The sequence below is a fragment of the Mobula hypostoma genome, chromosome 15 (assembly GCF_963921235.1).
Source record: "Mobula hypostoma chromosome 15, sMobHyp1.1, whole genome shotgun sequence".
Taxonomy (NCBI): domain Eukaryota; kingdom Metazoa; phylum Chordata; class Chondrichthyes; order Myliobatiformes; family Myliobatidae; genus Mobula; species Mobula hypostoma.
The window spans coordinates 41042982-41070152 of record NC_086111.1 but is presented as its reverse complement, the minus strand read 5'-3'; the positions used below and the strand labels follow the sequence as shown (position 1 = coordinate 41070152).

Below are 27171 nucleotides of genomic sequence, written 5' to 3'. Positions count from 1 at the left end.
GCGGGGGAAGGAGAGCCCAGAGGCCTGGCAGCCGACAGTCTCAGCCAGGCTGGAGCTGGAGATAGAGGCCCATGCAATTTGCAGTCTGAAGGCTGTATGAAAGTATGTGGAGCATTACAGACAATTCAACCTAGTTAACACAAAAATCTGGGATTACACATCTGGAGAACAGGGAACATTTTGCACCAAAATCAGTAGCAACTCCTTTGTCTCAATTCCTGTTATTTACTTCTCTAAAATATATGATTCAGTCAATAATTTAAGTAACTAACACAACAGTTTACAGAGGCTGCAATTATCCTTGTATCTCATTTCTTTCCCCAATAGTCTCCTCCAGCAAATTTCCATCTCCAAACACGGTTGCAAATTAGAAGCAATTAGTTACACAATGCATTGCTTACAGGGGTGATGGCTTTAAAGGAACAATAATTGTCCACTGTTTGATATTACTTATGTCACACCAACCAACTCTGTGCAATCTCTGGATTAAGTTTAAAGCCTTCTTCAACTGTTTAAGCTATTTCTACTTTTACTAAGCATTCACCAGCTGAGCTATCTTTCTTGCTAAAATAGCTAGAAAACAGAATGAAAACTTTCAGAAAAATATTAAATTAAACCAAAATAGAGGAGAATTTGAAATAAAAATTAAATGACAGCAAGAAACAGTATTTCAGACCTTCTGAAAAGGGAAAGGATAAGTTGGATGGCATTATTGTAGTTAAGCAGCAACTTCGTTTCTCACTGAAAAAAAAATCTAAATTCACACATGATCTGAAGCATTTTTCTTAACAGATGTTGCACTTTTTCTATGTCTACCTCCCATCTCTGAAGATCCCCATCATATAGACCATGAACATTTCTCACTACTACCATCAAGCCAGAGGTCTGAGAGCCTTAGGCCCCACACCACAAGTGCTACACATGCCCTTACACTTCCTCCCTTACCACCATTCAGGGCCCCAGACAGTCCTTCCAGGTGAGGCATCACTTCACCTGTGAGTCGACTGCGGTGATATACTGTGTCCGGTGCTCCTGATGTGGCCTTTTATATATTGGCGAGACCTGACACAGACTGGGAGACCGCTTTGCTGAACATCTACCCTCTGTCCGCCAGAGAAAGCAGGATCTCCCAGTGGCCACACATTTTAATTCCACATCCCATTCCCATTCTGACATGTCTATCCACGGCCTCCTCTACTGTAAAGATGAAGCCACGCTCAGGTTGGAGGAACAACACTTTATATTCCGTCTGGGTAGCCTCCAACCTGATGGCATGAACATCGACTTCTCTAATTTCTGCTAAGGCCCCACCTCCCCCTCGTACCCCATCTGTTACTCATTTTTATGCACACATTCTTTCTCTCACTCTCCTTTTTCTCCCTCTGTCCTGCTGAATATACCTCTTGCCCATCCTCTGGGTCCCCCCCCCTCCCGTCTTTCTTCTCGGACCTCCTGTCCCATGATCCTCTTGTATCCCCTTTTGCCTATCACCTGTCCAGCTCTCAGCTCTATCCCTCCCCCTCCTGTCTTCTCCTATCATTTTGCATCTCCCCCTCCCCCTCCAGCTTTCAAATCCCTTACTCACTCTTCCTTCAGTTAGTCCTGACGAAGGGTCTCGGCCTGAAACGTCGACTGCGCCTCTTCCTATAGATGCTGCCTGGCCTGCTGCGTTCACCAGCAACTTTGATGTATGTAGTTTGATAATAACGTTATTTTGTCTTTGACTGTGACAAAGTCAGATTTGTGCAAAAGAACGAAAAGTCCTGGTTGGAATCATGCTGCCTTGACTATCCTCATTGTCAATTAGTGCTCTGGGGGAAACCTGTGAGCCACTCTTGCAGAGCTGGGAAATACTGTTCAATAACAACTTCAGGAGACAGCAGGGCCTTAACCACAGAGCGAAAATAACCACCACGCATGATCATGTCATGCGTAAAATGATATCATTACCCAATTGCATATTTTCGTACAAATATAAAACTAGTAGAGTCCAAAGGGAATGGCATGTGGATGGTGGCCAGAAAGAACAAAATTTGCAAATCAGCAAAGCGGAGTGAGCCAAAGGCAGTGGAAACAAACAAAGCAAAAGCCTTTGTTCTTATCATATTGTCAAAGGAATGGAGGCTGCCATTTTGAGACTGTTCTTGCAGTCACTGTTTGGTGAACTGCTTAATGAAGTGGTTCTTGCTCAAGGCTAGCTTAATTAGAGCAAGTGAAAGAGGACACAATGAGTTTCCTGCGTATGATCTGCTAAACTTGAGACCATTTCCAAATAAGAAGCTGTTTATTCGGTTATGGAAAAATGGCAGGTTTGTAGTAAAAAACAGCCTGTGCTCTGAAACAACCTGAGCCCAGTGTCTGGCTGACCTGGCTGAACTGGTGTTAGTTGGACAAAAAAAAGCAAAGGAAGTTAACTGAGGCACAAATCTGGGACAAGACATGATGTAACACTGGCAGTAGCCTTGGCCAGCTCCAATGAGAAGCTGACACTGATCAGTCAAATGAGCTTCAGCCAACAAAACTGAAACATAACAGATTGATCTGATAAGGAAAAGAATAAGAACGGAGGATTTTGGGATCACAGGCGGCAACAACTCTGTAGACAAACCATCGCAGAAATAGATGACCCCACTTCGGAAAAGTGGGATCAAGAGAAACAGCTGGCCAGTGTAGTCTTCTCTTCCTGGGTATTACCTTTACTATTCTTTGACTGTCTGGAGGGTCTAGGAAACCTAGTTGGTGTGTGCACAAGGTATTTAGTTCTGTAAATTCACATGATTGTGGTTAACTAAACCAATAAAGATTATTTACCAGTTCATACAGATTCTCCTTGTGCCCAACTGATCATTATTCTTGAGGGTTGATACCTGTAACAAGCAATTTAAGGAAGGGGGAAAACTGGAGAGGCTGGTAAAGACCAGGGAAGTTTACACAAAGCAGTGATTTGGGAGCACAGAGGCACGGGCATAGGATGGCTGTCATAAGAGGGGGTGGGGAGGACAGCCATTAATTAGAGATTATTCAGGAATGAGGGTGTTGTCATTGACTTGAGGATTTAGACAATTTTTTCACTTACTTCTATATTCTCCAGTCCATTCCTAGGAATGAAGATTGCTTTGTCTTGAACAAAACCAACAAAGATAATGTCGGGGTGGCAGGAAGTAACACGTGGAATGACATTGACATGTGTGTCTCTGACACAGAACTCCTCACACTGGTAATGCAAAGGTAACTCATGACAGAGTGTGCTTGGCTGACTTTTGCAAACGGCATGTTTTGATCCAGAAATAGTAACAAATGCAATTTATATCAGCCTGAATTGATTTTCAATCACGTAACACAGGAGAAAACAACATTTGAATTTCCAGGCATTGATGCATTGTTTAAACCCTTCAACAGAAAAGAAATTGAAAGATGAGCAAACAGCTTAATAATGCTTGAATAAATGGAGAGCAGAAGGATGGAAAGACAATAGATATTCCCATTAAAGAAGAGAAAAATTTTCAGATTAGAAGTGTTGCAAATTGCTTGGGCATTTGAGAGAGAGATAAGGACAGGGTTCTGTAAAAGCTATTTATAGTGAAACTGCAAAATGACATTAATAAAGCCAAAAGACTTGAAAATAGCCAGGAGATGAATGGTGAGGTTGCTCATATAATTAAGAAGTGGGGGAAACAAGAAAAAGAATGGCAAGTTCAGAACAATTAATAGTTCCAGCATCACTTGGACAATAGAATTGACATCTTATGCCATCAAATCAATACCCTTCCACTCATTTGACCTCAGCCTCCTTAAGATATTAACTTTTCCCTGTTCATTCACCACTTCTATCCATTTCCAGAAGAGGAAATGGCCTTGCGTTCACTTATGTGAAGTTCTAAAGAAGGGTCCATGACCTGAAACAGTGACTCTGTTTATCTTTCCACAGATGCTGCCTGATCTCCTGAACACTTACAAAACTTTCAGTTTGTATTCCATATTTTGAGCGTCTCCATGTCTCTCATTTTCCGCTTCCTCTGTCTGCTACACTTTTCTATTTATAGAAGATTAAGGCCAGGAACAGACCATTCAGCTCAGCAAATCTATAACAGTGCTTACACCCAGCCAGAGCCATCTTCTTTCACCTTGTTAACACATCCTTCCATACCTTCCTTATTCTGTGCTTATTTTTATTTGCTCTTCGGCAGATCAGTACTAATCGCCATATCTATTCCTTGTGATAGCAAGTTCCACAATCTAATTTCATTCAGGAAAAGGTATTGTCACCTTCAGTCCAGTAGATTGCCAGTGCCTTATTCACATTCAAGTTTATTGCTGTCATAGACAAGCAGAGTATAAATGCCATGGCAGGCATAAATTGAGCTAAAAACTCACCATAGCACATTGCAAGGTGACAAAGATGTTTTTAGGAATGAGGTAGATCAGCTGACTGAGTGGAGCCACAACAACAAACTCACCACTCAATGTCAGCAAGATGAAGGAATTCTGAATCCGATTTAATATCGTCGGCATATATCGTGAAATTTGCTAACTTTAAGGCAGCAGTACAATGAAATACATGATAAATAAATGTAGAGAAAAAACTGAGTTACATTAAGTGTGCCTGTATATATATAAATAAAATAATTAAGTTAAAATAAGTAATGCAAAATAACAGAAATAAAAATTAGTGAGGTAGTTTCATGGGTTCAGTGTCCATTTAGGAATCGGATGGCAGAGGGGAAGAAGCCGTTCCTGAATCGCTGAGTGTGTGCCTTCATGCTTCTGTACTTCCTTCCCAATGGTAACTATGAAGAAGGCATGTCCTGGGTGGTGGGATCCTTAATGATGGACATCACCTTCCTAAGGCACGCTCCTTGAAGATGTCTTGGATACGATAGAGGCTGGTACCTATGATAGAGCTGACTAATTTTACAAGTACCTGCAACTTATTTTGATCTTGTGCAGTAGCACCCCCCACACATACCAGATGGTGATGCAGCCAGTCAGAATGCTTTCCACGGTAGATTTGTAAATGTTTTCGAGTGTTTTCACTGACAAACTAAACCTCCTCAAACTCCAAATAAAATATAGCCGCTGTCTTGCCTTCTTTATAGCTGCATCAATATGATACCCAGGAACTTGAATTTGCTCAAACTCTCCATTTCTGATCCCTCTATGAGGATTGGTTTGAGTTCCCTCGTCTTACCCTTCCTGAAATCTACAATCAGTTCTCTGGTCTTGTTGACGTTGAGTGCAAGGTTGTTGCCATGCCATCACTCAACTAACTGGTATATCTCTCTCCTGTATGCTCTTTCATCACCATCTGAAATTCTGCCAACAATGGTTGTATCATCAGCAAATTTATAGACACTCTTTGAGCTATGCCTAGCCACACAGTCATGGGTGTAGAAAGAGTAAAGCAGTGGGCTAAGCACATATCCCTGTGGAGCACCAGTGTTAATTGTCAGCGAGGTGGAGATGTTATTTCCAATCTACACAGATTGTGGTCTTTTGGTTAGTAAGTTGAGGATCCAGTTGCAGAGGGAGGTACAGAGGCCTAGGTTCTGTAGCTTTGATTGTGGACTTCGGCAAGGAGAAGTTGGGAGAACACACAGCAGTCCTCATTGAGAGGTCAGTGGTGGAAGGGGTGAACAGCTTCAGGTTCCTGGGTGTCAAGACCCAGAAGGATTTACCATGGGTCCAAAACATTGACGGACTCACGAAGAAAGCATCCAGCAGCTCTTTTTCATGAGGAGTTTGAAGAAATCTGGAATGTCACCTAAGATTTCTGCAGATTTCTATTACTATACCGTGGAGAGCATTCTGACTGGTTACATCAGCGGTCCCCAACCACCAGGCCGCAAAGCATGTGCTACCGGGCCGCGAGGAAACAATATAAGAGTCAGCAGCACCTTTCCTCATTCCCTGTCACGCCCTCTGTTGAGCTTGAACGCACGCGAGGTCATTACCCACGCGTCATCCATGTCAGCGCGGGAAGGAGATCAACTCCTGGAGCTTGCAGATGACGGCGGGCTGAAAAGTATGTTTGACATAACATCTCTGCCGGCATTCTGGATCAAAGTCAAGGCTAAATATCCTGAGATAGCCACGAAAGCACTTAAAACGTTGCTTCCATTTCCAACATATCTCTGCAATGAATGCAACGAAAACTAAATTGCGGAATAGACTGGACACAAGGAACCCCCTTCGAGTATCGCTGTCTCCCATCACCCCTCGATTGGACCGTCTTGTTGCAGGAAAACAAGCCCAGGGCTCCCACTGATTCAGCAATATTGGTGCGTTGCAATGATTTTATATGTTCATACGGGGAAAATATGTGCTGTGTGTTTAATATCCAAACGTTACTTAAAATGTTATGATGCTGTTGACTTACTTATATAACTATATAACAATTACAGCACAGAAACAGGCCATCTCTGCCCTTCTAGTCCGTGCCGAACGCTACTCTCATCTAGTCCTACCGACCTGCACTCAGCCCATAACCCTGCATTCCTTTCCTGTCCATATATCTATCCAATTTTTCTTTAAATGATAATATCGAACCTGCCTCTACCACTTCTACTGGAAGTTCGCTCAACACTTACTTCAAGCTCCCCTGATAATTGACGTATCACTATATTCATGCGAGGAAAATATGTGCTGTGTGTTTAATATTAAATTCGTTAGATAAACCCTTTTAGAAACGAAATTGAGTGTATTAGCTAATTATCATCTATATTCTGGTCGTGATTAACACCCCACCCCTCCCCGGAACTGAATCGCCAAAAACGATTTGTAGAAAGAAATATCGGCACGTACACGCATGCGCACTGGTGCCCGCGCAAGGCTTCACAGTCATTGTAGTCTTTCTCGGAGTAAACACAACGTATTTGACTGCTACTCTTGTCCGTTGGCAACCCTACCCCCTCCCCCCAACCCCCCCCCCGGGTCGACCGGTCCGCAAGAATATTGTCAATATTAAACCGGTCCGCAGTGCAAAAAATGTTGGGGACCCCTGGGTTACATCACAGACTGATATGGACAGAATCGCAGGAGGCTGCAAAGGGTTCTAGACTTGCCCATCTACAGCCTTCTCCACGATCAAAGGCATCTTCAAGAGGTCACACTTCAAGAAGACGGCACCCATCATTAAGAACTTTCACCCCCAGGACATGCCCTCCTCTCATTACTACCACTGGGGAGGAGATACAGGAGCCCAAAGATTCACACTCAGTAATTGAGAAGCTGCTTCTTCCCCTCTACCATCAGATGCCTAACAGTCCATGAATCCTGCCTCACCAGTCCTCTTTTTTGCACTATATATTTCTTTTGTAATTTATAATAATCTTTACGGCTTTACATGCATTGCTGTCGCAAAACTCTAAATTTCACACCATATAAGTCAGCGATAATAGACCTGATTCTGAATATAGTGCAATGTCAGTGCTTTCTCATCTATACTTTTCTGCTGTAAGGCAAACAACTCAACCTCTCCAAGTCCTCTACCTAACTGAAGTCCTGCATTCTTGTCGACACTCCAGTAAATCTCCCCTGCACTCTCTCTAAACCCTTGATATCTTCATTAAAGTGTGATTCCCAGAACTGAACATAATGTTCAAGCAAATGGTCTACCCAATAAAATATTCATGTTTAGGGTCCAATCTTGTTTTAAGACTAATAATAAAGACTAGGATCCTGTATCTTTCTTCACAGCTTTTCGACCTATCCTTCTCCTTTCAAAGATTTATGTACACAATTCATCTGATTGCTCTATTCCTTTAAAATTAAACAGCTTATGAAGACTTACAGCACAGAATCTCTGAATCTACATCGGCCATCATTACCCATCCACGTTCATCCTATATTAATCCCCTTTGTTAGTTTATAGTTTCTCTCTTTTTTCCTATCAAAATGAATCACTTCACAATAATCACTTTATCTGTGCTAAATACCTGCCTCCTTCATCTATCTACAGTTTGCTCTCCTGAGTACAGAGAGATGAACCACATTCCACAATACCACCATCCATCTCATCATTCATACCACTCTAAGCTTTGAGTCAGCACAAAGTTTAGAAACTGTGCACTAAATGAAATGAGTGTTGAATCCAACTGTTTAGTTTTAATTATTTTCTTTGCAATTTAACAATTAATTATATGCTTGTACTTTAAGTAGCCATTATATTCATAACAGTTTCATATGCCTCTAATGGCTATACAAAGTATAATTCTAAAGCATCTTTGTCTTTCATTTAAGTACCGAGCATTTTCTCATTAGTTGAGTTTTACGGGAGTATTGAATAAGTATTTTCTGATTGGTTCTCTTATCATTGGAATTTTTCTTAACTATAGTATAGAAATGGCTGTTTTGTGCAAGGCACCATCTCTTCTTTACTTTAGTTTCTCTCTCAGCAATCCTTTCGGTAGCCGTGTACATTCCACCTCAGGCTATCAAACAGGCTCTAGACAAACTGAGTGATGTAATCAACAGGCATGAAACAGCACATCCTGATGCGTTCCCCATCATTTTGGGGGATTTTACCCAGGCCAGCTTGATGAAATCACTAAATAATTATTATCAACAAATCACCTGTAGTACCAGAGGAAATAACTCAATGGACCACTGTTACACCACCATCAAGAACGCTTACTGTGCTATCCCACGCCCACACTTTGGCAAGTCTGAACACCTGGCTGTACTTCTATTCCTGGAGTCCAGGCAGAGACTGAAGACTGCAGCACCATTAGTGAGGACCAAGAACATATGGACCAGGGAGGCACAGGAGTGCTTTGAATCAGTGGACTGGACTGCATTCAGGGAGTCATCATCAAGCCTGGATAGGTATGCCACAGTTGTCACCAATTTCATTAAAGCCTGTGTGGGTGAGTGTGTGCCTACAAAAACTTGCTGTACATTCCCAAACCAAAAGCCTTGGATGAACCAGGAGGTTCATAGTCTGCTGAGGGCTCGATCTAGGTCTGCTGATCCAGGTCTGTATAAGAAAACCAGGTATAACTTGCAGAGGGCTATTTCAAGAGACAAGAAACAATTCCAGGAGAGATTGGAGGCGACATCAGATGCACATCAAGTCTGGCAGGGTTTGCAGGACTGTACTTTCTACAAGGCAAAACCCAACATCATGAATGGCAGCGATGCTTCACTACCAGATGAGCTCTTATGTTCGTTTTGAAAGGGAGAATAAAACCACAGCTATGAGGATCCATGCAGCATCCAATGACCCTGTGATCTCTGTCTCGGAGGCTGACATCAGGCAGTCTTTCAGGAGGGTACACCCTTGCAAGGCAGCAAGGCCTGATGGAGTACCTGGTAAGGCTCTGAAAACCGGTGCCAACCAACTGGCAGGAGTATTCAAAGACATTTTCAATCTCTCACTGCTACATCGGAAGTTCCCACCTGCTTCAAAAGGGAAACAATTATACCAGTGCTAAAGAGGAGCAGCATGAGCTGCCTCTATGACTATTGTCCAGTAGCACTCAAATCTACGGTGATGAAATGCTTTGAGAGGTTGGTCGTGGCTAGAATCAGTACCTGTCTCAGGAAGAACCTGGACCCACTGCAATTTGCCTATTGCCACAATAGGTCTACAACAGACGTGATCTCAATGACTTTCGACACAGCCTTGGATCACCTGGACAATGCAAATACCTATGTCAGGATGCTGTTTATTGACTATAGCTCAACGTTGAACACCATTATTCCCACAATCCTGATCGAAAAGTTACAGAACCTAGGCCTCTGTAGCTCCCTCTGCAACTAGATCCTCGACTTCCTAACCAGAAGACCACAATCTGAGTGGATTGGAAATGACATCTCCACTTCACTGACAATTAACACTGGCACTCCACAGGGATATGTGCTTAGCCCACTGCTCTACTTTCTCTACATCCATGATGGTGGCTAGGCATAGCTCAAACAGCAGTCTATAATTTTGCTGATGATACAACCATTGTTGGCAGAATTTCTGATGGTGACAAAAGGGTGTACAGGAGCGAGATATACTAGTTAGTTGAGTGGTGTCACAGCAACAACCTTGCACTCAAAGTCAGCAAGACCAAAGAGCTGGTTATGGGCTTCAGGAAGGGGAAGACGAGGAAACATGAACCAATCCTCTTAGGAGGATCAGAAGTAGAGAGAGTGAGCAATTTCAAGTTCCTGGCTGTCGATATCTCTGAGGACCTAACTTGGGTGCAACATATTGATGCATCTAAAAAGAAGGCAAGACAGCAGCTATATTTTATTAGGAGTTTAGGGAGATTTGGTTTGTTAACTGAAGTACTTGAAAATGTCTACAAATGTACCATGGAGAGCATTATGACTGGCTGCACCACCATCCGGTATGGGGTAAGGGGTCGCTACTGCACAAGATCGAAGTAAGCTGCAGAAACTTGTAAAGTTCATCAGTTCCATCATAGGTACTAGCCTCCATAGTATCCAAGACATCTTCAAGGAGCAGTGCCTCAGGAAGGCAGCATACATTATTAAGAATCCCCACCACCCAGGGCATAACCTCTCTACACTGTTACCATCAGGAAGGAGATACAGAAGCCTGAAGACACACACTCAGCAACTCAGGAACAGCTTCTTCCCCTCTGCCATCCGATTTCTAAATGGACATTGAACCCATGAACAGTACATCACTACTTTTTTATTTCTGTTATTTTTGTTCTATGTACTTTAACTTAACTACTTAATACTTATATAAATACATATAGATACACATACTTAATGTAACTCAGCTTTTTATCTATATTTATTTACCATGTATTTCATTGTACTGCTGGCATAAAGTTAACAATTTCATGACATATGTCAGTGATATTAAACCTGATTCTGACTCTTCAAGTAGTAGACTGCTGTCCTTGTTTGCTTCAACTTCCCTTGTTCTATCCACTCTTAGAAAAACAATTGTGAAGTAACAAGTTTTATACCTCACTCCTGACTTTTAAAAGAACCTTGGATTTAAACATCAAAATCCATTAAACTGGCATAGTCGGTTAAGATTCCCAAGTTTAAAATTTGCTACACTCAAAGACCAAGGAAGAAATTTTTAGTTCTGAGCAAGGAACACATTTCATTGGGAACCTTTGTCAGGAATTATTTTGACTGACGAACATTGAAGGGTCTTATCATGATCCACATTACCCAGAGTCATCAGGACAAGTCAAATCATTAAGTATCAAGAAGAAGGCATACCACAGCCGACAGCTCTACCTGTGGCCTTGTGTAGCATCAGCGCAACCCCAATCAAGAAAAGTCCATTGGAGGTGGTCACAGGGCATCCTATGTCACAGTCAGTAGCTCTCGGTCTCAGGGAGGCTGATATACACATTATGGCCGAGAGTTTAGTTAACTATTGTGTGAAATTAACTCAATATCTACAGTATGCTTCACAGGTTTCTAACAATTGGCAAGGTCCAAAAGGAGAAGGACACATCCTGGTTCCTGGCGAGTGGGTCTTGATTCAGAAACCGCATAAGGAACCATTGGGAGCTGGGTGGAAAGGTCCTTACCAACTGCTGCTAATCATCACCTCAGTGCTGAAAATAGTAAAAGTAAGTAGATAAATGCCAGTCACTGCAAATGAACTAAAGTGGTAACCAAGAAAGGCAATGAGCGCTGTGCTTAATGTGCTAGTAACCTTGCCTGCGCTGCTGAGCTGTAGGGAGAAAATCACGAACCAGCCAGTAGGCTTCAAGCAAGTCAACAATTACTGAACATAATCAAGTTTATTCTAATACTATTTTTTGTTATATTTTTGCCAATTTTCCCTACTCATAATGTTGAGAAGACTCGTAATGTGGACTCTCATCGGTCAGAGCTGACTATGGACATTGCATCCTAGTTGTCTAGATACACAAGCCTGAGCAGTACGATATGAAGATCAAGCTGTTGCCCATGTAGCAAACTCACCGTCTCCATGCATCTGATGAACCCAAAGGAACAGCAGAGACTGACACAGTTTGATACCAGCAGCATCACAGGAGTCGCCAGTCAGCATTGAATGCAGTGTAGGACTGCCTTGGGGACTCCAGATCTGGAATTTTCCCTCAGCGTTTACTCCCAAAGCCTTCCCCATGAGTGGGTATAGCCACAAGGTAGCGGAGGTTTGAGATCAGAGTTTTCTTTCTCTTAGATGAGCTGTCTACTTGTATGATTGACAATCAAAAAATTAATACAATTCAACAAAACTGCTGTCAAGTCTAAGTTCATGGAACAATACATAATGGTTAGGGTCTTGTCACTTAGGGTATGTTTTTTCATAACACACCTTACCTTTACCTCCTGAGTCTAGAAGTAAATGAGGCATTTCAGAAGCAGATCATTTTGCATCAATTTTATTCCCATTTTATGGAGTTGCAAGGAGTATAAGAGAGATTTTTAAATGTTGCTGCAGCCTTACAAAAGATCTTCTTTCGCAGATAATTGGGGAATATGTGCAGTTATAGGCAAGGAGTGTTGTACTTACATACCTGACAAGTCTGAAGACAAAACTAATTTGGCTGATCATATTCATAAAATAGCAGCTAAAGTACATAAATGTGATGGATATGATTTCTTTGATTGGATTCATTCAAGTTTCTGAAGCTAGGGTTACTCAATATTACAAGTCATAATACTCAAACTAAAATGCCTTATCATAATTTACATTTTTTACTTGTTTAATGGCTATCATTAACAGTTCAAACTTGTGTAAGTGTGCCCATGAATCTGCCTATCCGTGACATAATCTTATGATATTTTGAAGAATGTATACTCTTTGATACTTCATTACCAAAGATATTTTGAGTATTTTCATATTACAAGTTTTTTCTGTCCACAAACTTCAGATGTAATGATTCTAAGTTTGTGATTTAGAATCAAATGGGGAACATTGGATCTGATTGTTTAATTTTAATTGTCATTTTCTCTTTTGCAGTTTAACAATCTGCTTGTATTTTCAGCAGCCTATATATGCATAACAGTTTGGTATACCTCTAGTGGCTATACAGTGTATAATTCTGAAGCTTTTTTGTCTTTTATTAAGTGGCTAGTGTTTTCTCATAGCTTGATTTCATGGCTGTAATGAATAAGCATTTTCTTATTAGTTGTCTCTTATCCAGGGAAGTTTTTTTTTGTATAAAAGCCACTGTTTTGTGTTAGGTGTAGTTTTTCTTTAGCTTCTCTCTTCAAGTAGTAAGTTTCTGTCCCTGTTTTTTCAACTTCCCTTTGTTCTATCAACTCTTAATAAAATCATCAGGAAGCAACAAGATTCAAGCTTCATTCATTCCTGACTTCTAAAAGAACCTTGGATTTAAACATCGAAATCCATCAACAGATATTTATAGACAGCAGTGGTTTTAATACTAACTACTATTCCCTCTGGCTTATTAAAAAAACATACAACCATCATATAAGCATAAGTTACCTATTAAGTATATTAATGATTTTAAAGTTTTATTAGTACAATCATATCCAGGGGTAATGCATTCTGGCACAAGGCCAACACACTCGTGTGACGTTAAGCAACATGACCTTGGATGCAACCAGTGAAGTTTCAAGTTTCTCAGTCTTGCATATATTGGCCTAAAAGGACAACATTATGACCCTCATTCACATCCTCCTAACAACTTATTACTTGAATTGTCCAATTTAGTGTCTTGGTCTCAGCATTCTCCCTGTTACAAATGAATTGAATTGAATTGAATTGAATTGACTTTATTACTTATATCCTTCATATATATGAGGAGTAAAAATCTTTATATTATGTCGCCGTCTAAATGTGCAATTTATAGTAATTTGTAATAAATGGTATGTACAACAGGGCAGTCAATATAGCATAGAAATACAATTGTATCAGCATGAATTAATCAGTCTGATGGCCTGGTGGAAGAAGCTGACCCAGAGCCTGTTGGTCCTGGCTTTTATGCCGCAGTACCATTTCCCGGCTGGTAGCAGCTGGAACAGTTTGTGGTTGGTGTGACTCGGGTCCCCAGTGATCCTTCGGGCCCTTTTTTCATCCCTGTCTTTGTAAATGACCTGAGTAGTAGCAAGTTCACATCTACAGATGTGCTGGGCTGTCCGCACCACTCTCTGCAGAGTCCTGCGATTGAGGGAAGTACAGTTCCCATACCAGGCAGTGATGCAGCCAGTCAGGATGCTCTCAATTGTGCCCCTATAGAAAGTTCTTAGGATTTGGGGACCCATACCAATCTTCTTCAACCATCTGAGGTGAAAGAGGCACTGTTATGCTTTTTTCACCACACAGCTGGTATGTACAGACCGCGTGAGATCCACGGTGATATGTATGTCAAGGAACTTGAAGCTGTTCACCCTCTAAACCCAGATCCATTGAGGTCAATAGGGTTGAGCCTGTCTCCGTTCCTCCTGTAGTCCACAACCAGCTCCATTGTTTTTGCGACATTGAGGGAGAGGTTGTTTTCTCGTCACCACTGTGTCAGGGTGATGGCTTTTTCTCTGTAGGCTGCCTCGTTATTATTTGAGATTGGGCCAATCAATGTAGTATCATCAGTAAATTTAATTAGCAGATTGGAGCTGTGGGTGGCAACACAGTCATGGGTATACAGAGGGTAAAAGAGGGGGCTTAGGACACAGCCCCCTGAGGGGCACCTGTGTTGAGGGTCAGATGGGCAGAGGTGAGAGAGCCCACTCTTACCACCTGCTGGCAATCTGACAGGAAGTCAAAGATCCAACTACACAAGGCTGGGTGAAAATGCTAAGGCATTTTCAGGTATCTATATGTCTCTTCGTACCAAGTCTACTAACTGCTGTTCTTATCCCCAGTTACTGAGAAACTGAGGAAATCGTTAAATTCAGGGTAGCTTTCTATGTATAGCCAGGGCCTCCAGCTTTTGGGAGGACAATTTAAATACTAGCTTTTCATGTACACTTTTCTCCAATACCATGCTCTGGTCAAAACAGTTTAAACACAATAAACCATTAACTTTAATAGAGAATACATTGCAGAAACGTCTGTAAATCCCCAGAATCACAAACACCGTTTATTCTTCAAGAGATTACTTCGCAGGAGGAATTTGCAGAGTTGAATGAGATTTTTATTTGTTGTGAGATTTGTCTTGAATCCTCTCAAAGTGCAAGTCACATGGGCACAACCCAAGGCTGTTAGTTCAGCATTTACTAGTAACAGAATATCTGGATGGGGAGGGAAGGGGTTAGAAGGGGTAAGAGTACTCCCAGCCATTCCATTCAAGGAGTTCACGTGTGAAAAAATGAAAAGAGACTTTCTCAAGGATCATCTAGAGCAGGGGTTCACGACCCGGGGTCCACAGATCCCTTGTTTAATGGTATTGGTCCACGGCATCAAAAAGGTTGGGAACCCCGATTTAGAAACAGAGGGTTAAATCCATTGTGTTGAATTATTTCCCGATCAGCATAAGAAACAAAGATTTGAAAAGTCTTGTAAAACAATATTAGGGGCACAAAGTCCAGAGGATGTAGATGCTGCGGAATCCTCCTGCATTACTATCACAAATTGAAAGTGTATGGTCATGCACTTTGGTGGAAGAAATAAACGGGCAGACTATTATTTAGATGGGGAGAGAATTCAAAACACAGAGATGCAAAGGGACTTGGGAGTCTTTGTGCAGCATACTCTAAAGGTTAACCTCCAGGTTGAGCCAGTGGTGAAGAAGGTGAATGCAATGATGCCATTCATTTCTAGAGGTATAGAATACAAGAGGAGGGATGTGATGTTGAGGCTCTATAAGGCACTCGTGAGACCCCACTTGGAGTCTTGTGTGCAGTTTTGGGCTCCTTATTTTAGAAAGGATATACTGACATTGAAGAGGCTTCAGAGAAGATTCACGAGAATGATTCCAGGAATGAAAAGGTTATCGTATGAGGAACATCTGGCAGCTCTTGGGCTGTATTCCCTGGTGTTCAGGAGAATGAGGGGAGATCTCATAGAACCATTCCAAATGTTAAAAGGCCTGAACAGATTAGATATGGCACAGTTATTACCCATGGTAGAGGAGTCTAGGACAAGAGGGCACGACTTGAGGATTGAAGGATGTCCATTTAGAGCAGAGATGCGGAGAAATTACTGTAGTCAGAGGGTGGTAAATCTGAGGAATTTGTCGCCCCGAGCGACTGTGGAGGCCAAGTCATTGGGTGCACTTAAGGCAGAGATAGATAAGTTCTTGATTAGCCAGGGCATCAAAAGTTATGGGGAGAAGGCAGGGGAGTGGGGATGACTGGAAGATGTGGATCAGCACATGATTGAATGATGGAGCAGACTTGATGGGCCAAATGGCCTACTTTTGCTCCTATATCTCATGGTCTCATGGTCTTAAATTCCTCCGGGGACCAGGGCCAGAGACTTAGACAGGACAGCATGTTTAGTGCATCGAGAAATGGTTTATTCACATGGTATATAGGTAATCCAAGCAGGTACTAGACCTTGCATTGGCAAATAAGCCTGGCCAGGTGATCAGAATTTTTGTGGAATAGTATTTTGGAAACAGTGTCCATATAAGGATAAAACTGGACTTTGGGGGAAATCTCAAATATGGGGACAGGCTAATTACAACAAACTAATTACAGGCAGGAGCAGAGGAGACTAGATTAGCAGCAGCAGTTATTGGGTAAGTCCATATTTGTTAAGTGGGATTCTTTTAGAAGCCAACTAGTCAGAATTCAGGACTAGCACATAACTGTGAGGAAGAAAGACAAGTAAGGCAAGGTTTGGGAACCTTGGATGACGAGCGATGGCCATAGATTTTGTCAAAAACATAAAGGAAGCATATGTAAGATTCAGAAAGCAGAAATTGGACAAGGCCTTTGAAAAACATAAAGGAAGGAGAGAACTTAGCAGGGAATCAGCAGGGTTTAAAGGGCCAAGAAATTTCTTTGGCAAGTAGGATTTAAGATAAGCCCAAGACATTTAATACATACATTGAAAGCAAGAGAGTAATTAGGGAGAGGGTAGGACCACACAAGGCTAAAGGAGGGAATTTTTGTCTGGAGCCAGAGGAAGTAGACAAAGTACCAAACAAGTACGCTGTATCAGCATTCATCAAGAGAAACAGAGAGAAACCACGGAGGGGTATGCTGATACTCTAGAGCAAGAAAGAGGAGTTATTGGGGAGCACAGCTACTGTATGCTTGGGTTAAATCATGCCTGTACCTTTCAATAATTCAGAAGGATGGTTTTACTGGAACTTTGGTTGGAAAAATTCTGAAGGGTATCAATTTGGTTAAATGACAGACATTTTTCTCACAGCTTAGATTTTCAATTCAATCCATAAATATCTCCACATAAAGACTTAAAATAATGGAAACACTACTTTGTTCAATTCAGTTGGTTGCTTTTCCTCATAAAATTAACTGACTCTGCTATGTTCTCCGGCCTTCTAACTCAGTAGTTTACTTCTTGCAAAAACAGGACCGGCTAGGAGATAGTTGGCTTCTCATGCCACACGAAACAGTCAAAGATCCAAAATATTTTATAAAAATAAATGAAAGATAACTTCTAATTTTTAGATAGAAATTATTATCATTACTGCCTCTGTGAAAATAATTACCAGTTAACATATTAACTATCTGATAGTTTTGCTTTAAAACTAATCTTTCTTCATTTCAGAAGAGCTCTGGACTGAAGCCCATGTCTTTGGAGAAGAGAACTATGAGAAAGAGACAACAGGAAGATCTTCTCATGTTAGTCATTACAGATATTATGGGCGAAATGAATGGGCAATCGTTTTGCCTTCTGAATATCAATATATACCTGACTAAACTAGAAAAGGTGGTGATGTTGAGGAAGTAGGAAAGAGAAGGAAGCAATGGGAATACGCAAACAAGAGGAATTCTGCAGATGCTGGAAATTCAAGCAACATACATCAAAGTTGCTGGTGGACACAGCAGGCCAGGCAGCATCTCTAGGAAGAGGTACAGTTGATGTTTCAGGCCGAGACCCTTTGTCAGGACTAACTGAAGGAAGAGCTAGTAAGAGATTTGAAAGTGGGAGGGGGAGGGGGAGATCAAAAATGATAGGAGAATACAGGAGGGGGAGGGATGGAGCCAAGAGCTGGACAGATGATTGGCAAAAGGGAAATGAGAGGATCATGGGACAGGAGGCCCAGGGAGAAGGAAAAGGGGGAGGGGGGAAACCCAGAGGATGGACAAGGGGTATAGTGAGAGGGAGAAAAAGGAGAGTGAGAGAAAGAATGTGTATATATAAATAAATAACGGACGGGGTACAAGGGGGAGGTGGGGCATTAGCAGAAGTTAGAGAAGTCAATGTTCATGCCATCAGGTTGGAGGCTACCCAGATGGAATATAAGGTGTTGTTCCTCCAACCTGAGTGGGCTTCATCTTTACAGTAGAGGAGGCCATGGATGGACATAGCAGAATGGGAATGGGATATGGAATTAAAATGTGTGGCCACTGGGAGATCCTGCTTTCTCTGGCGGACAGAGCATAGGTGTTCAGCAAAACGATCTCCCAGTCTGTGTCGGGTCTCGCCAATATATAGAAGGCCACATCGGGAGCACCAGACGCAGTATATCACCCCAGCCGACTCACAGGTGAATTGTTGCCTCACCTGGAAGGACTATCTGGGCCCTTGAATGGTGGTAGGGGAGGAAGTGTAAGGGCATGTGTAGCACTTGTTCTGCTTACAAGGATAAGTGCCGGGAGGGAGATCAGTGGGGAGGTATGGGGGGGACGAATGGACAAGGGAGTCGCATAGGGAGCGATCCCTGCGGAAAGCAGAGAGGGGGGGAGGAAAAGATGTGCTTAGTGGTGGGATCCCGTTGGAGGTGGCGGAAGTTACGGAGAATAATATGTTGGACCCGGAGACTAGTGGGGTGGTAGGTGAGGACCAGGGGAACCCTATTCCTAGTGGGGTGACAGGAGGATGGAGTGAGAGCAGATGTGCGTGAAATGGGGGAGATGCGCTTGAGAGCAGAGTTGATGTTGAAGGAGGGGAAGCCCCTTTCTTTAAAAAAAAGGAGGACATCTCCATCGTCCTCGAATGAAAAGCCTCATCCCGAGAGCAGATGCGGCGGAGACGGAGGAGTTGCGAGAAGGGGATGGCATTTTTGCAACAGACAGGGTGAGAAGAGGAATAATCCAGATATCTGTGAGAGTCAGTAGGCTTATAGTAGACATCAGTAGATAAGCTGTCTCCAGAGATAGAGACAGAAAGATCAAGAAAGGGGAGGGAGGTGTCGGAAATGGACCAGGTAAATTTGAGGGCAGGGTGAAAGTTGGAGGCAAAGTTAATAAAGTCAACAAGCTCAGCACGCGTGCAGGAAGCAGCGCCAATGCAGTCGTCGATGTAGCAAAGGAAAAGTGGGGGACAGATACCAGAATAGGTTTGGAACATAGATTGTTCCACAAAGCCAACAAAAAGGCAGGCATAGCTAGGACCCATACGGGTGCCCATAGCTACACCTTTAGTTTGGAGGAAGTGGGAGGAGCCAAAGGAGAAATTATTAAGAGTAAGGACTAATTCCACTAGACGGAGCAGAGTGGTGGTAGAGGGGAACCGATTAGGTCTGGAATTCAAAAAGAAGCGTAGAGCTTTGAGACCTTCCTGATGGAGGATGGAAGTATGTAGAGACTGACATCCATGGTGAAAATAAAGTGGTGGGGGCCAGGGAACGTAAAATCATCAAAAAGGTTAAGAGCATGAGAAGTGTCACGAACATAAGTAGGAAAGGATTGAACAAGGGGGGATAAAACCGTGTCGAGGTATGCAGAAACGAATTCGGTGGGGCAGGAGCAAGCTGAGACAATAGGTCTGCCAGGACAGGCAGTTTGTGGATCTTGGGTAAGAGGTAGAAACGGGAAGTGCGAGGTGTGGGAACTATGAGGTTGGTAGCAGTGGATGGGAGATCCCCTGAGTGGATAAAGTCGGTGATGGTGTGGGAGACAATGGCCTGGTGCTCCTTAGTGCAGTCACGATCGAGGGGTAAATAAGAGGAGGTATCCACAAGTTGTCGCTGTGCCTCAGCAAGGTAGAGGTCAGTACACCAGACTACAATAGCACCCCCTTATCGGCGGGTTTAATAATAATGTTAGGATTAGTGCGGAGGGAGTGGAGAGCAGAGCGTTCGGAAGGAGTAAGGTTGGAATGGGAACAAAGTGCGGTGAAGTCGAGACGGTTGATGTCCCGTCGGCAGTTAGCAATAAAGAGATCCAGAGCAGGCAGAAGATCAGAGCGGGGTGTCCATGAAGAAGAGGAGGGTTGAAGATGGGAGAAGGGGTCATCGGTGGGGGTGGAAGAGTCCTTGCCGAAGAAGTAGGCTCGGAGACAGAGATGGCGGAAGAACAGTTCCACGTCATGGCGAACACAGAACTCGCTGAGGTGTGGGCGAAGGGGGACAAAGGTGAGGCCCTTACTGAGGACAGAGCGTTCTGCCTCACAGTTGAAAGTTGGAGGGGATGGTAAAGACCTGGCACGGATGAGAGCTGGGATCAGAGGGGGGAGGGGGGAGTCTGGGGGTGTCAGTGGAGAGGGGAGGGTTGGGGTGAGAGGAAGATGGAGCCTCTGAGGGCCCAGGAGCTGACGTTGGGATCTGAGGGAGACGGGGTTGCAGAGTATTGGTGGGGGAAGGGGAGACGGGAGTCACAATAGCAGCACATAAAGACCCGGCCTAGAGTTCAAGGCTGGAGTAGCAGTTGGTGGTTGCACAATCGCTGTGAAGGTGTCCATGGTCGTTGTTGGAGTCCGGGTTTTGAATATGCCCTGAGGTGTTGGAGCCGGCGAGATCAATGGCAGTGGCCGCAATCTGAAGTTCATGCCTGCTAGCATCAGGGCCAGATGGCTCTGGGGTCTGCAGATGTAAGATCTTGCCATCTTTGCCTAACATGACGAAGTCAAAAAAACGGCGATTGCAGGCATGGATCCGACGGAGGATGAAATAACGGGCAGGACCATTATAGACGGCGAAGAAAGTGTGCCGAAGGTGTGGAAGGGTCTGGGATAGGGACACCAAATACCTCCTCATGGCGGAGAGGGTCGCCTTCAGAGCTTGACGGGAGAAGCGGCGAGAGGCAGAGTCAATAAAATGTGAGTACCTGGGATCCTCAGAAGGTCCAAATTGAGAGGCTCGAAAACGAATCCTAAAGTCAACTGGAGTAAGTTGGCAACAGAGGCACGTTCCAAGAAAGGATATATGGCTGTGAAAGCGAGTCTGAGTCAAAATGTGGTCGAAAAGTTGAAGAGTCGAAGAAATTACAGATGGGGAGCAGTGAGAGATGGTTTCACTGAACTCCTGTCAAAGAGAAGATTTAAACTTCTTCAGTGTAGGAATCACCGGAAGAGGGTTTATATACACACATTCTTTCTCTCACTCTCCTTTTTCTCCCTCTGTCCCTCTGACTATACCCCTTGCCCATCCTCTGGGTTTTCCCCCCTCCCCCTTTTCCTTCTCCCTGGGCCTCCTGTCCCATGATCCTTTCATATCCCTGTTGCCAATCACCTGTGCAGCTCTTGGCTCCATCCCTCCCCCTCCTGTCTTCTCCTATCATTTTCAATCTCCCCCTCCCCCTCCCACTTACAAATCTCTTACTAGCTCTTCTTTCAGTTAGTCCTGACAAAGGGTCTCGGCCCGAAATGTTGACTGTATCTCTTCCTAGAGATGCTGCCTGGCCTGCTGCGTTCACCAGCAACTTTGATGTGTGTTGCAGCAATGACAATACACCACTTTAACAACAAGTCCTTGATTTAAGTAATAAGCGAATTTGCAGGATGCAACTTTAAAGACATTGAGTTTTTTTTTTAGGTACACTATTGGTTGATCTTCACAGAGAGTGCTCTCTTTCCATATCATAGACCATCCAACTACTGAAGGTTTGGAGATGTTCTGTAAATGTTGCATACCAGTGACACTTTGTGGTTGCAAAGAGGAACTGTACAATGTGTCTTTTTTGAAACTTTGGTCTTCAATTTTTTTTGAGATAAGAATTAGCAAAAAATTGATGAACATATACAACTAAATAGAAACAGAGCCAAAACAAAAAGTAAATACTAGTTCTGATAAAAGAGGTCATCAGCCTGAGAGAAGAATTCTGTTTCGCTCTCCATGCCTCCTAGTCTTCTTGTCACTGTGTTCTGTTTTTCAAAATCTCTAGAATCTGCAATACTTTTCCCAACTACAACATTACTAACAACACCCCACCCGTTCCCCCTGATAATCCACACACCCCTATATTCCCTTGCCACCTTTACATCTGCCTGTCCATTCAAACTCACTACCACCTCAGTCCACAAGAACTCCACAAGTTATTGAAATTGGAGAGCTGGAGCAAGGTACAAACAAATTAAGGGGCCGGGGCATTCATGTTCATTAGACCTGTATACCTGTCTTACATTATACATAGCATTACTTACATTTACAAAGCCCAGTTGGCCAGGCATTCTAAAATCCACAGTGTTCAAGGATTGACACTGCCAATGGTCTAGACTGCATGTATCTGATATGCTGGGAAAGCACATAAACTGTTTGATTCAATTTCATAAGTCATGAGATGCACACCACAGGGCTATGATCACTGATCATAAATTCCAACTGAATTGGGGCCAGCACTACTGACAAAACTCTTTGAAATACCACTCCAACAAACCAGTTGTTTGTATCACAACTGCTGGCCATAAAAGCCTTCCCAATTAATCATTAGAAATATCAGGATATCAAAGGAAAGGCTCCTATGAATGGGAACAAATGAGATGACTTGATTGTTGAACTTTCAACCTTTTCGATATCAATCCTCTTACTCCTATCCCCCTGCCAATACCTTAACAGGTTACCTACAGATTCTTAACATCAAATATTAATAACTGTACAATCTTCAACTTGTTGTGGTTTACTCTTTGCAATGACAATTGAAAGCAGATTTCTTGTGCACTGTTCTTCTGTTAGAACAGTGAACTGCATGGTCAAATGTCAGTCTACATTAAAGTTACGCAGAATAATAAATAGATGCTGCTCTGTGCTGATTGTCCCCAGGAGCCTTAATTTACAGTCTCAGGTGAAGAATATAACAAATATGAGATCCCATACATTCAAGGTTGTCAACATCAGCAAGCTTTTTTCTACAAATTCTAATTTTGATTAACTTAGCTTCAATATCTAGGAATTACCAGAAATAATTTTCAAGAAGAGCAGATGGAAAAGAGTACAAGGACTTTAACGAAAAAACAAGTTGGTCAGAATTTTGACTGAAATTCAGAAATTCTAGAAACACGATTGGGTGTCCAAACCTGGCAATTATTAGTGTGGATATAACAGCATATTTGAGTCAAGTATTCTACAAAGCAAATCTCAATTCCAGACTTTGCTATGTCTCTCTACCTTCTAAAAGGCAAAATTAGTATTGCCAGAATGTAAAAGATGATCCTTTTAGGACTTTACATGGTCTCCCCATCAATTACCCTGAACACTCTCAGCTGTCTGTCATTTCAGACTATCAACTACAAAATGGATGGCAGCGATTTACCAAGGCTTCCTCGACACGGCTCAGAAACTGTGTGACCTCTGACACCTAAAAGGCTGCGTGAAGTAATTGGATGTGTCCTCCACAGCTAGCAGGATGATGACAGACACTATCTGGACTGGAAAATGTATCACCGATTCTCTCTGGCCTGGAATTCTGACCAATTCTTTTAGCAGCATTATGGACATTCCCTCACAACTACTGCTTACAGTGGGATCGGAAGGTCACCCCAAATGTGAAAGAACACCATCAGTGATGCCAAATCCCTAGAGTGAAGAAAAGGAGAAAAGACACAAAACCCAATAGCTTCACAGTTCTTGTGATATCTTCCCACTGTTGCAGATCATCTCAGTGCCTGTAAGGACATAGAAATGAATACGAGACACAAATACTCAACGTGCCAATACATCTAATCAGGACTGAAAATCAGATAGTCCCTGACAAACAATTTTAGTGCGCATCTTCTCATGCTTCTACCTGTCCTACTATTTCTATGAAGTTCACGTGCATCACAACTGATGGGAAGTGCTCTTAACAGCTGAACGGGCTGCATAGCGTCCCAAAAGATTACCTGAAGCAGCTCTGGGCTTAGACTGCCTGGTTTGTGAATGCACCATTAAGCTGTGAGCAGCAGGTTTGGGCTAAAAATTATCAGCTGGGGAAATTCAATGGGTCAGACAGCATCCGTGTGGGTGTTCTGGGTTCCTTCTTCAAAGCCTCTTGCTCAATGGCTGGTGACAAGCAGGTGCAAGCTCTTAACTGTTTTAAGGGAAATAACAAAGGAATATTGTTCACATGGAGGGGAAAGAGGACACATGAGAGCTTAAACCACAGCACCTTGAAAATAAGAGCAAAGGGATGGAATATGACCTTTGGGACTGTTCCAGTAATAGCCAGCAACTTCTCCTCTGGGCCAGAGGCTTATATCGCCACTCACATCACTTGCTTGTATTTCAGTGACTATTAACATTTAAACAGGACAAACTTATATCAATGTTAACATGTCCTTATTTTAATATTTTGTTACAATGTAGAATGGGGCCATTCAGCCCACTGAACCAATGCTATTTTACAAACAAATCCCACTACCCCACTATTTTTTCCCCTCTAACCTATTCTTACCACATTCCTATCAACTGTCTCCAGGTTCACATAGTTATTGTCATGCAGTCTACAGCGGCTAATTAACATGCATGTCATTGGGGTGAAGGAGTAAACCAAAGCACCCTAAGGAAATCCATATAGCTACAGGAAGAACTAGCAAACTCTCACAGCAGCAACAAGTGGACCTGGGTCACTGAAGTTATGAGGCAGTGGCTTTACTAGCTGTGTCAATGTGCCACATGTCACTCAGGCTAGTACTACAAAAACCTAGTGGTCAGTTAGCAAATATACTTCTAGAATGCCAAGCTTGCATGATAGTAACTTGCTTATGGTAAATGTCTGACCATGTGGTGGGTTAAAAGAGAGAGTGATGATTAATAAAGGGTGATGGATATGTGGTGTATTTAGAGTATCTCTATGTTGTGTGTAGCCTTTGCAAATGGGATGTGTTCATTCACCATAATCATATTATTACAATAGTCATGGGGGATTTCAATATGCAGGTAGATTGGGAAAATCAGGTTGGTGCTGGATTCCAAGAGGGAGAATTTCTAGAATGCCTACAAGATGGCATTTTAGAGGGGAAAGGCAATTCTGGATTGCATGTTGTTCAATGATCCGGAATTGATTAGAGAGCTTAAGGTAAGGCTTAAGGCTTAGGGGCAAGGGATCATAATATGATTGAATTCATCCCAAATTTTGAGAAGGAGAAGATAAAGTCAGATGGATCAGTATTACCATGGAGTAAAGGAAAGTACAAAGGCAAGAGAGAGGAGTTGGCCAGAATTGATTGGAAAAGAACACAGGCAGGGATGATAGCAGAGCAGCAATGGCTGAATTTTCTGGAAGAAATTCAGAAGGCAAAGGAAATATACATCCCAAAGAGGAAGAACTATTCTAACGGCAAGATGGCACCACTGTGGCTAACAAGTCAAAGGCAAAGAGAGGGCATATAATAGAGCAAAAATTAGTGGGAAGTTACAAGATTGGGAAGTTTTTAAGTAGGGAACTAATTAGTAAGACGGTAAAGATGGAATACCAAATTAAGCTAACCAATAATATGAAAGAGGCTACCAAAAGTCTCTTCAGGTACATAAAATGTAAAAGAGAGGTGAGAGTGGATATTGGGCCACTGAAAAATGAGGCTGCAGATGTAGTAACGGGGGAACAACGAAATTGTGGATGAACTGAATAAGTATTTTCCACCAGTCTTCACTGTGGAAGACACGAGCAGTATGGTGGAAGTTCCAGGTGTCAGGGATCATGAAGTGTGCTAAGCAAACGTTCTTCGGAAACTGAAAGATCTGAAAGTAGATAAGTCACCTGGACCCGATGATGTACACCGCTAAGTTCTGAAAGAGGTGGCAGAAGAGATTGTGGAGGCATTAGTAAATGATCTTTCAAGAATCACTAGATTCTGGAATTGTTCCAGAAGATTGGAAAACTGCACATATTACTCCATTCTTCAAGAAGGGAAAGAGGCAGAAAAAAGGAAATTATAGGCCAGTTAGTCTGACCTCAGTGGTTTGGAAGATGTTGGAGTCGATTGTTAAGGATGCGGTTTCAGGGTTCTTGAACACACATGATAAAATAGGCCATAGTCAGCATGGTCTCCTCAAGGGAAAATCTTGCCTTACAAATCTGTTAAAGTTCTTTGAAGAAATAAGAAGCAGGGGAGACAAAGGAGAATCAGTTGATGTTGTGTATTTGTACTTTCAGAAGACCTTTGACAAGATGCCGCACCTAGTGCCGCATTTGCTTAACGAGCTATGAGTCATTGGTATTACAGGGGAGAATCTAACATGGATAAAACAGTGGCTGACTAGTAGGATGCAAAGACCAGGAATAAAGGGAGCCTTTTCTGGCTGGCTGCCAGTGACGAGTGGTGTTCCACAGGGGTCTGTGTTGATACCGATTGTTTTTATGTTATATGTTAATGATGTGGATGGTGTCAGAATCAAAATCAGAATCAAGTTTATCATCACGGGCATGCGATGTGTAATTTGTTAACTTAGCAGCAGCAGTTCAATGCAATACATAATCTAGCAGAGAGAGAGAGAAAATAATAATAATAAATAAAATAAAACATAATAATAAATAAACAAGTAAATCAATTACGTATATTGAACAGATTTTTAAAAATGTGCAAAAATAGAAATACTGTGGTGAGGTAGTTTCCAAAGCTCCAAAATCAGATGGCAGAGGGGAAGAAGCTGTTCCTGAATTGCTGAGTGTGTGCCTTCAGTCTTCTGTATCTCCTACCTGATGGTAACAGTGAGAAAAGGGCATGCCCTGGGTGCTGGAGGTCCTTAATAATGGACACTGCCTTTCTTAGACACTGATCTCCAAAGATGTCCTCGATACTTTGTAGGCTAGTGCCCAAGATGGAGCTGACTAGATTTACAACCTTCTGCAGTTTCTTTCGGTCCTGTGCAGTAGCCCCTCCATACCAGACAGTGATGCAGCCTGTCAGAATGCTCTCCACAGGACAACTATAGAAGTTTTTGAGTGTATTTGCTGACGTGCCAAATCTCTTCAAACTCCTAATAAAGTATAGCCACTGTCTTGCCTTCTTTATCCATATGTCAGGACCAGGTTAGATCC

General features: G+C 42.6%; 1 protein-coding gene and 1 long non-coding RNA gene across 6 annotated transcripts in view; one reads left to right on the top strand and one right to left on the bottom strand.

The window, feature by feature from the left end:
* The window catches only part of tafa4b (TAFA chemokine like family member 4b), a 360145-nt gene that overhangs the window by 259281 nt on the left and 73693 nt on the right, over positions 1 to 27171 (bottom strand). The window lies entirely within an intron of this gene.
* LOC134357086 (uncharacterized) lies at positions 1602 to 17893 on the top strand. Of its 3 annotated transcripts, none has more exons than XR_010020500.1 (4): positions 1602 to 1688; positions 3092 to 3228; positions 11397 to 11555; positions 17606 to 17893. It is a non-coding gene; the product is annotated as an uncharacterized LOC134357086 (long non-coding RNA). The 3 variants fall into 3 exon arrangements; XR_010020498.1 differs by having other exon boundaries at positions 17603 to 17893; XR_010020499.1 differs by lacking the exon at positions 17606 to 17893 and adding an exon at positions 11792 to 13181.